This window comes from Micromys minutus (genome assembly GCF_963924665.1).
Source record: "Micromys minutus genome assembly, chromosome: 1".
NCBI lineage: Eukaryota > Metazoa > Chordata > Mammalia > Rodentia > Muridae > Micromys > Micromys minutus.
Genome location: NC_137969.1, coordinates 253,616,968 through 253,624,864, shown reverse-complemented (window position 1 = coordinate 253,624,864; position 7,897 = coordinate 253,616,968).

Below are 7,897 nucleotides of genomic sequence, written 5' to 3'. Positions count from 1 at the left end.
GGCAGGGCGGGAGGGAAGAAGAACGGAGGGAGGAAATGCCAATCCAGTGCAGCTTTGTGAGCGCAGTGTGCAAGTAGGCTAGGGATGAAAACCGACAGAAATAGCCCAGCATGCAACACTGGGGAGGAAAGTGTTCAGGGAGACTAAGCTGTGTGAATCAGAGAAAGCAGAGTGGAGGGGTCACCCAGGCCACCAGGGCTGGACCTAGAGAGGGCTACAGAGCAAGGGGATGAGAAGCCTTAAGTCTTGAAACAATTTGGTCACATAAGTGTGTGTGTGTGCGAGTAAGTGTGCATGTGAACAATACATGTGTGAGTGCCATGGTGCACCTGTAGAGGTGACAGGTGTGTGTGTGCATGTGTGAACGATGCATTGTGAGTTGCCTTGGCAGGTGTGTAGAGGTGACAGGTGTGTGTGTCCACGAATGCTTGTGAGTTGCGTTGGTGCATGTGTACAACAACTTTCTTGTTGCTGCTCACCTTCCACTCTGTTTGAGGCGGGCTCCTTCTCTGTTTCTGCCGCTGTGCTGCATACTGCAGAGCTGGCCCACGGGCTTCCAGGTGCTTCTCCTGTCTCTGCCTCCCATCCACAGCAGGAGCACTAGAGTACAGATGTGCGCCGCTGCATCTGGCTTTTCACATGGGCTCCGGGATTCAAATTCAAGTTGTTAGTCATAACTACTGAGCCCTCACCTCAGACCCCGCCTTATTTTGGAAAGATTTATGTTTCTGTTGATTATGTGCATGCCTATGTGCTTGGATATGGGCAAATGAGTGCATGCCAGAAGAAGCCAGACGCAGACGTCAGAGCCTTAAAGTTGAAGTAGTGGGGTGGCTGTGAGTTACTGGATATTGGTGTGTGGAACCAAACCCTGTTCCCCTGAAAGAATAATACATACTCTTAGCAGTGAACTCATCCTCCCAGCCCCATGCCCACCTCATGTTTTTGAGACAGGGTCTCTCATTGAACCTGGTGTTCAGCCATTGGCTAAACCAGTTGGCCAATGAGCTCCAAAGATCCTCCTGTCTGTGTCCCGGCACTGGAGCTACAAACACAAGGCACCACACCCAGCTTTCTGTGTAGGTGTTGAGAATCTGGATTTGGTGTTTGTGCTTCCGAGGCGCACACTTTCTCCTCTGAGTCATCCCCAGCCTCCTAGTCCCATCAGTTTGACTTTTAAAATCATATCCTTGTTTAGATCCTTTTTGAAAAGGTTCACCTTCAATGTGCAGATCAAAGATACAGTGTATTTCTGTGTCTCTTACAGAGACATCTCAGTGGAATTACAAAGGAACACGAGTCATCACCACGTGTGGTTTAATACCAAAGCAGCTCTCGATGGAAAATCTTCATATGTGCACATTAGAGAGGTAAAGAGAAAAAAGACCAAACAAGTCCAACTTTGCCAATTACAGTACCGGTGTGACCTAGAACCAATATAGCCCTGGCCTATGCTCTGGGGTATTTGCCCAAGGCACTGTGCATTCACAAGGGGGATTTGGGTGAATATCTTTCAGATAAAGGAAGGCTAGCAAAGGCAAGGGCGGGATTTGTCTGAGACCTTCCTCAGGACTGTACCAGCTCTGCCTACACCAGCTCTGTCTGCATTGACTGGTTCTGCCTGCCCTGGCTCAGCCTCCTGGGCATCACTGGGCAGACACTGCTATAGGCTGCTTTCTCGTTAAACTTGTGCCGCCTCGATATTTAGGGAAACTGTGCATGTCAGATATACTCCTGAATCCTTGTTGTCTAGTGGTGGAGAGGAGGGCGTATGGCTTGCCCCGAAGCCAGCTGGCCCATCTGAGCCTCAGGAGAACCCAACACAGCACAGGAGCCCGGTGGAGAACAGCTCAAAGTGAGAGCCCACTGGGTACATTTGCAACCTTGGCATGCCCCAAAGGAGGACAAAATAGCTTTAGGAGAGAAGGGCCCAAAGGCAGAAGTAAGCATTTGTGTTCTTGAGATACAAAGGAAGACTCTCACTCTGGGCAAAATATAATAGCAGGAACGCGGCTTAGCCTTCATAGAAAAACAAATTCAAAACTGAGCACACCAAGAGAGAGATCCCAGAAGGACTGGGGCTAAGGAGGTAGGTCCATGTGGTACCTGCCCCAACCTCTTGCCTAAAGAGCTATGGGCATCAACTCCAGAAGGGAGAGCCCTAGAGGGGGTCACATTGTCTGTGCAGAGAGACAACATGGTGTCAGAGAACAGAACAGAACTTAAGCTCCTGCTTCACAGGGTTGAACCAAGCTTGTCACACACACTTCTGAGTATAGGTCTGTAGAGAGCAAGACCACAGTTAGCTGCCAGGGCTCAGCACAGTCTCTTGCAAGGACTCCAGAAAAGCTGTCCACATGGAGCTGACTCCAGTACCCATGTTCAAAATGGAAATGCTTTGCAGGAGCCACTGTGACCACTGTGCCACCACTGGGAAACGGAGAGGCAGAGGATGGTCTAAGCTGACTGAGGATTCAGCTCAGGGATGGCAAGAACAGCCACAGGAAAGGAGGGGGCGCCAAAGAATAAAAGAAGCCTCACCTCACACAGTGGGATACTATTCATTGGCAAGGCTGGTGGTGTAGAACTGGCCTGTATTCCCAGGACTCAGGTGGCAGATTTAGGAAGATCCCTGTTCCTAGACGGGGCTACATAGTGAAACAATGTTTCAAAATGAAACAAACCCAAATAGAGCTGGTGAGATTGCTCAGTGGGTAAAAGTGTTTGCTGCCAAGTCTAACAAGGTGAGTTCAATCCCCAAACCCTACATGAAGGAAAGTACCAATTCCTGCAGGTCGTCCTATGGCCTCTACATACCCACCCACCACCATGTACACACAGACATAGACGAACAAGTAAATTAAATGCAATATTTTTAAAAGATTTATTTATTTTATGTATGAGTACATTGTCACTCTGAGGGCATCAGATCCCAGATGGTTGGTTATGAGCCACCATGTGGTTGCTGGGAATTGAACTCAGGAGGACCACTAGAAGAACAGTTAGTGCTCTTAACCACTGAGCAATCTCTCTAGCCCAATTGTAATATTTTTAAAACATTTATTACCACAGTCAAGATCATGAACTAATTCCTATCAACCCCCTAAAGATATAAATCGGTCCTTCCTGTTCCCTCCTTCCCTCCCCAACATCCCTGAAATTTTTGTTAGGAGGTTTTAAGCTGTCATTTCCGGTTGGAGAGAAGCCTCAGCAGTTAAAAGCACTGGCTTCTCTTCTCGAGGTCCTGGGTTCAATTCCCAGCATCTACATGGCCACTACCAACTGTGTGCAACTCCAGTCCCAAGATGGAAAGGAGTCGAAGGACATCTGACACCCTCCTCTGGCCCTGTGGGTCCTTCCGTATATGGTGTCCAGACTACAAGCAAGCAAAAGGCATACACATAGAATAAAAATAAATGAATGTCAAAACATCTTAACTTAAATTTCTAAGTCTTGTTAAATATAGGAGTACTCAGGTTTTCCTTTTTTTTGTTTCACTAATGTGCATATGTTCTATATATCATTTATATGTAGGCATACATTTTCAAAACCAAAGCCTCAGAATGTAGCCCTTGCTGGTCTGGAGCTCCCTCAATGAAACAGACTGTCTCCTCCTGCTTTGCCTTCTGAGAGCCTGGGTTAGAACCATGCAGGCCACATCTGTCTCGGTAGCTTATTTTACATAAAAATTTCACATGTGTTTTCTCTCTCATCAGTCTGCCTGAAGGCTAATCCTTAATTATTTCCTATTTAGTGTCTGCATGAGTGAATGCCTTCAGAGTATCCTGTGCAGGGACTCACTCAGGTTATCTACTTGGCTTGGAGGCTGAGGGGCCAGCTGTGTCATGGGCTCCTCCAGGACAGGAGGCTCGGAACATCTCGAAAGCTCAGTAGCATAGGGGCCTGCCCCCTCTTGCAATCACCTCTCCCTGCTGAGGCCTGTTGCTCGATACTGTTCTCAGCCTGGGGCATTCACCAGGAACCGGCCATCCTGGTTCAGGAGCCCGGGTCTCTGTTCTTCATTAGCGCTCTAGGTGAGTCAGCTACCCAAGCCTGAGAACCCAGCTTGCAGACTGGCTTAGCAGCTTTAATGAAGACCAGAATAACACCGACTTTATAAACACAGGTGTGCTTCTCCCGTGGGAAAGCCAGGTGGAAGGAGAGTGGTCTGAGTGGCTAGTGGGGTTATGCTTTATCATCTAGTCCTGGGTAGGATGAACGACCTTCCCAGTTGATCAGGACCGAGAGGTTCCCGAGTCAAACGACTTTAAGTGCTAAATAAGAGATCCAGGCAAACCTGTAAGAGTCGGTCATTCTGGAGAGGCTGTGTTGGGCTGCAGTACGTAGCCCAGTACTGTCCCAGATTTACCCAGGAGAAAGCAGTAGGCAAGGACACTGCAGGGCTGGAAAGGAGCCTCACATCCATACTAAGGTCCAGGGACAGGCTAGGAAAGCAAATCTGGGAGATGAGAGGCCCTCTAACACTGTAGAGAGACCCATCACTGACAGCAATGGATCCTGGGAACTCTTGAGGGGCTCTGAGTACAAGGGCTAAGGCACTAGGAGCGTGCATATGGTCCCTGCAGAGCGGGAGCTGCTCCCCTCAAAGTAGCCTCAGCACAGGACTACCCAAGGTCTTCCATGGATCTTCTGAAGTCCTGGCTGCAAGCTGCCTCTCCAGTGAGCACATCAAATGTCTTCCCATCATGGAGCAAGGCTTGTCCACAACGCCTCAGCCGGTTGTGCGTCCTTCAATGACTGTTCCAGCCACTCCCGCCTCTCCTTTTATAAGAGGATGTGGAAATTCCAGGGCATAAGGGCGCTGACAAGGGCTCCTGCTTGTAGGAGGTAGAGCTGGGTTTGGACACACCTACACCCACACCTAGCCCTACCCAATCCAAAGCCAGGCGTGGGCTCAAGAGGAAATGTATCTAGGACAGAGAGGGGAAGGGATGAGACACCTTTCTTCCCAGCCCCTCAATTCAGAACCAGGTCCCCAGCACAAGTTTATGGTCAGTCCCCAGCCTGGCTAGGCAAAAGACAACTGGGATCTCCATAAAGGGGCTGGAAACGAACTGCAGGGGCTGGATTTTCAGCCCCAGAGACCCAAGCCCACTCCCTACACTGGTTCTGGGAAGTGTCGCTCAAACTCCAGAGAGGGGATCTGGCTTGGCAGCCAGGAAAACCCTGGCAGAAAGTGGAAGTGGAAGCAGGGCCTAGGGCTGGAGCAGTCCTAGTTTCAATTTTTTCTCCTACGGTGTTAGAAGGGGGAGGGGGATTAGGATGCTAGGTAGAGGCCTCACAAACAGGCCTCAAGGAAAAGCCTCAAGGACACAGGGATGCTTTGGAATATGTTTATTTTTGTATCAACCTACACTCTACATGTTTACACCAAGTTACATGATTCAGAACTACAGACCAGGACATCCAACATGTCACACACCCTGATTGCGTAGCCAAGGACGGTGCAGCTCCCACAGCAAGGGCATGGTATAAAAAGAAGGTCTCACAGCATTTGGGATGCCCTCTGGTTCCTAGGGTTTCCTGCTCACTAGGAAACGTCCACAGTGGCACTTCCTGGCCAACAGGTAAGATGCTGACCAGAAGCAGATGCTAACCGGGTGGAGAGTCGGGACATACCAGCGAACACCATTCCCTCCCAACTCAGGCTGTCTCCTGCTCTTGCCTGGTGTGTGTGCCCACACCGCCTGCAAAGGAAAGGTACCGGTACCTCTCCAATGTACAGTCGAGACAGGGGGACTCATCCAGCGGGTAAATGCTCTGAACCAGCCTTAAATCCAGCCTAGGCTTCCCAGTGGTTCCCATATTTGGGCCAAGAGAAGCTGAGACAGGAGAAGCCCCTCTTTCCCTGTGTTGCTAGGTTGTCAGTTACAGGGTGCAGCCAGACCCCCCTCTTTCCACACAGCCCCATCTGACAGGCCCCGACCACCCGGGGGTGGAGATGTCAGGTAAAGCAGACTTCCTTCGCTCAGAGGTTTCCCTCAGACCCCCCCCCCCACATCCAAACAGCAGAGCCTGAGGCCCCAAAAGGTCATCCTGGCCCGGAATCCGAATCAGGACTGGGACTGTCCCTGCCACTCTTCACATTTCTTCTCCAGCCCACCACTTCTGGCCCTGGAAGTCGTCCATTCATGCAGCACACACAGGATTCCTACCCCAGCCTGGAAAGGGGAAAGCTCCTGCAGTAGAATTCTCTCTGCTGGTCCCAGTCGCTGCTCCCGGCCCTGAAGCAAAGAACGCCCCTTAACCCGGAGGCCTGCCTCGGGCTTCTGCCAAAGATTCAGTGTCTTTGGACTGGGGAGGATCGGGAGAGAAGGAAGGCGACGCTAGCGCCTCTTGCCAGCCCACGTGTCAGCAGTGTGGGCGAAAGAGCAGGCTGCCGCGCGCGTCCAGAGCCAGCGTGCGTCCCGGATCGTCGCTCTGCACTCCAGCCAGGCTGCGAGACTGCAAGGGTCTCAGCGATCGGGGTGCCCCCCTTCCCGCGCCCCTCCCAAGCCGACCTTGGCCGTCGGGGCCGCCCCGTCGCTGCTGTCCTCGCCGCCGTGCGCGCCGGGTCTAGTGGTCCTAAACATTTCACAATTGCGCTACAGAACTGTTGAACTGTTAAGAACCACTGGACCAGGCGCGCCTGCACACAGAAGCTCTGCGCGGCCCGGAGCTCCGGGGCCACGGTTCAGCGCCCTCCTGCGACCCGGCCCGCGTGGCCCGGCTGCACTCCGTGCGGCGGCGGCCGGCGAGCCTGCGCCTTTTATGCGTCCTGGCCGCCCCGCTCGGCGCCGGAACGCGCCAGCCGCGCTGGCCGGACCGGTTTTTCCAGGCTCGCGGGTCGCGCGGCGGGTCGGCCCGAGGCTTCGGGAGCTGCTCCGCGTGCCCGCGCGGGGGTGGCCCTGAGTCACCGGCCGCACCCGGCGCCCAGCTCGGCGCACCTGGCCGGGGTCGGCGCGGGGGCCGCGCCCGCTGGAAGCCCGAGCGCTGGCTTTGCAAAGCTCGCCAAGGGGCCACGCCGGCGGGGCACGCACCGAGCCCCACGGGCGGCGCGGGGGCGGGATCGGACACGCCCGCACCGCGGACTCCCTTCAAAGAGAACTCCGTGGGAGGAGAAGGAGGGAACAAAGAGAAAGTGAAACTGGGTGGGGGGGTGGGTTGCGGCGAGTTTCTGCTTCCCAGACCTGGGCCTCTCGGGCGGCCGGAGTGGGCGGGGCGAGCCCAGTCCTTGGTCCTTGTGCGGGCTAACCAGGGACCTTGCCCCAAGTCCAAAGGGCCCCGTGTGCTCAGCACCTGCAGGCGCCCTGCCCTGTAGTCACTGAGCCCATTTCCAGTGTAGCCTGGCGTAAGGACCGTGTTAAAGGTAATGGAGAGCCGTCGCAGTCATTCTCTGACTCCTTCCTGTAAAACTTGAGCCCCTGAGGACCCCCTGAAGGCTGTCATAATTCACTCAAATCCAGGCCAGCCAGCCCAAGAACACCAGCGTCTGCGGTGGGAGCCACAGATTGGGTCGAGGCAAGAGTGAGCCACTTTGCTGTGAGAAAGCCTCTAGACTGTTCTTTGGTGGCGCTGTCGGGTTTAGCTTTTGCATTCAACTTCTAGGGTGATCAGTGAAGGTTCTTGTGTCACTTTTATTTTTGCAATTGGGTCTGCGGCCTCAGAGAGGAGCAACGCCTTCTCAGAGGTTTCACAGCTCTTGGCATCGTCGTGTATGTCTGACTGAATGTGGAGGATTAGGGAGTGTCCACAAAGTCCATGGAGGACCAAGGAATGTCCCCAAAGAGGCATGCCAGAGTCTTACCAGGCATGCACTACTTAGACTGGAAGCCATCTCAGTGAGACATGAAACAACCAAACAAACAAAACCCTCTGTATACAGTCTGGCCTGTGT